Genomic DNA, 3401 nt, shown 5'->3' on the forward strand with positions numbered 1-3401 from the left:
GTAAACGCAGGCCGCGGGGCCTCCGCTGCTGACGTGGGGCGAAGGGCCAAGCCGGAGCTACGCCGCGGCAATCGCGTAGGCGCCTTGGAGAATACGGTCTGCGCTCCACGTGGCGCGCCCCGCCCCGCCCCAAGGCCTCGGCAGACGCCGGGAGGCGGGGCTCCACATCTCCGGTGCACGTCCACGTCCCTTAGGGAACGGGGGAAGGGGCGGGGGGCCCACGGGGCTTCCCAGGGAGGCGGGAAAGGAGCCTGACTCAAGTAGCTGCTGGTAGGTACCCGTAAGGAGTGTTTGCCAGAGTTGACCTCATCTCCCACGCGCACCTTAAATAGGTTGGATCAACTTGCACATACCTGTATTTACAGAACCCACGCTCTTTTGCTGTTTAAATGCGAAAATGTCACTGTGATAAAATGACTTGCCCCCTAGTCGTTGGGGGTTTACCCAAGTGTCCCAGCCCAGTGTTTGTTCAGCAAGGGCACTGGTGAAGTATTGCATTTAAAAAGTAGTAGTTAATCCCTGATAATTGGAACTATTCCAAAGGTGAATGCGGATCTACCCTTAAAATTAGAGTTCAGCGTCTTCCTCTTTCCTATTTGCTGTGTTTTCGTCACAGGGTACGTTTTGTATAGACAAAGGTGTAGGGGCGGGGGGGGGGGGTAGGGGCTGCACAGCACTTGACGCGAGGCCAGTGACAAGGAAGGCGTCTACCCCTTCTCCAGAACATTGCTGGGCCTCCTTATTCATTTCCTTATTCATTAAACATTACTTACTTTAGGTGCGGCTGGGTAGTTCACTCAGTCCGTTAAGGATCGGATTTTGGCTCAGGTCATGATCTCCCTGTTGGTGGGTTTGAGCCCCGCGTCAGGCTCTGTGCTGACAGCTTAGAGCCTGGGGCCTGCTTCAGATTCTACGTCTCCCTCTATCTCTGCCCCATCCCTGCTCATGTGTGCTCTCTCTCTCTCTCTCAAAAATAAACATTAAAAAAATTTTTTAAACAAAACAAACATTGCCTACTTTATGTGCTAGGCATTAGCTAGACGTGGAGGCAGACATCCTCCCTTCCCTAGATGAGTTCAGTCTTTTTTTTAAATTTCTTTTTAAGTTTTAGTTTTTATATTTGAGAGAAAGAGAGAGAGCACGAGCAGGGGAGGGGCAGAGAGATGGAGACAGAATCTGAAGAAGGCTCCAGGCTCTGAGCTGTCAGCACAGAGCCTGTCGCCGGACTAACTCACAAGCAGTGATACCATGACCAGAGCTGAAGTCAGACGTGCAACGGACTGAGCCACCCAGGCGCCCTGATGAGTTTACAGCCTTATAGGAGAGACACATATGTCACCAAATGATTACAACACTGTGATTTGTGCTAGAGGAGGAGGTGCCCAGGGATTTCAGGCAAGGCTTTTAAAAGAGAGTGGACATTCAAATTATGCTTTGAAGGCTAAAAATGAAGTCGTTCACCTACAAATGGGAAGCAGGATCATATGAGGAAGAGGGAATGCAATAAGCAAAGGCATGAGATGTCCCATGACAAGAGGCTGCAGGTGGGACATGACAGGAGAGGTGTTTGGTAGGGGCCACCTTGCAAAGGGATTTCTGTGCCATGCTAAAGAGCTTGAAATTTATCATCCCCAAAGATAGAGACCCATGACTTTTAAAGTACTGTATCGGCTGGGGCGCCCGGGTGGCTCAGTTGGTTAAGCATCCGACCCCGGCTCAGGTCTGATCTCACAGTTTGTGAGTTCGAACCCCATGTCGGGCTCTATGCTGGAAGCTCAGAGCCTGGAGCCTGCTTCAGATTCTGTGTCTACTTCTCTCTCTGACCCTCCCCCACTCACTCTGTGTGTGTCTCTCTCTCTCAAAAATAAACATTAAAAAAAATAAAGTACTGGAATGGCACAATGATGAGATCTGTGCGTCAGAAATCAGTAAAGGGATAGAAGCAGAGAGGCCGGTTAGCTAGTGCAAAGGCCCAAGTAAGAAATGATGGCTGGCAAAAAGACTTCAGCAGTGGGCATGGGGAGCAACAGATCAGGGAGAGCTGACAGCACTTACTACTTTAAAGTGGGGGGTGGTGTGAGAAGAGGAGGGATTCTTGCGAATCTAGTGGTGCTGCAGTATAGCGAGTTAGGAAATAGATGAGGGGGGTTCTTTGAGGTGAACAATGAGATCACTGAACATGGGTTAGGTTGTCAGCTCTTTGGGTTTGAAGTTGGGTGGAGGATACAAAAATAATAAAAGTGCTTTCTAGTAAGTTTCATCTGGCACTTCAGGTTTTAAGATTCTCACCATGAACTTAGAACAAATTAGGTAACTGTGGGTATAGCTATAGCCATTAAAAACAGTGGCCTTCTCCACTTGGGAAATCCTATTCTAGTTCTTTTAAACCACACATCACCTGGGGCGCCTGGGTGGCTCAGTCGGTTAAGCGTCCGACTTCAGCTCAGGTCACGATCTCGTGGTATGTGAGTTCGAGCCCCGCGTCGGGCTCTGTGCTGACTGCTCAGAGCCTGGAGCCTGTTTCGGATTCTGTGTCTCCCTCTTTCTCTGACCCTCCCCCGTTCATGCTCTGTCTCTCTCTGTCTCAAAAATAAATAAACGTTAAAAAAAAAAAATTAAAAAAAAAAAATTAAAAAAAAACAAAACAAAAAAAAAACCACACATCACCTTATGGTAATTGCTTGTCTGCCTTCCCTGCTAGAATATAAGCTTTTGAGAGTAGAGAAGTATGTTGCTGGCACATAGACAATAAATATTTGATAAATGAATGAATGAATTCCTTTGGGCTTAGTTTTCTAAGTGTACAGATGCACTTCCTCCTACATTGGTAGTAACTGCTATGGGAACCTTGCCACTTTTCTCCAGGGAGGTAGGTTCCTTTCAGGGTACTTTGGAATGGGGCAAAATGATTAACCCATCAGAGATGGTGTTTACAATGAGCATTTTCTGCTCATGAAGTGGGACTTATTATATCTAAGTACATGCTTTTTTAAAAGGCAGTTTCAGATTCAGATCATTATTAATATGTTGTGGAAAAAAATAAACTCCCCCAGTTCTCTCTGCCTGGCTTTCAAGTCCCCATATAATGAGTTCCCATCTTTCTTATCCCATCACAGCACCTATTTTGCCCATTCAGTGTTCCTACTACAGTCATATTAGTCTCCCCACCCTCTGGCTCCTGGCATCACCTCCACCCTCCCACACTCCCTCCCCCCATCCTGCTATGTTTAGCTCCAACCCCAGGAAAAGAACCACGTTCTTTGCTTTGAATGCTATTCTGCCATGTATGAAAGGTTCCCCCCACCCCACCCCCCCCGTTTTTAAAACTCACACACAGATAAACTATCACGAGGTGATCACATGTCAGCTTCTGTGTGCTGCTGGAATTAGTACAACAAAGC

The sequence above is a fragment of the Panthera tigris genome, chromosome D2 (assembly GCF_018350195.1).
Source record: "Panthera tigris isolate Pti1 chromosome D2, P.tigris_Pti1_mat1.1, whole genome shotgun sequence".
Taxonomy (NCBI): Eukaryota; Metazoa; Chordata; class Mammalia; order Carnivora; family Felidae; genus Panthera; species Panthera tigris.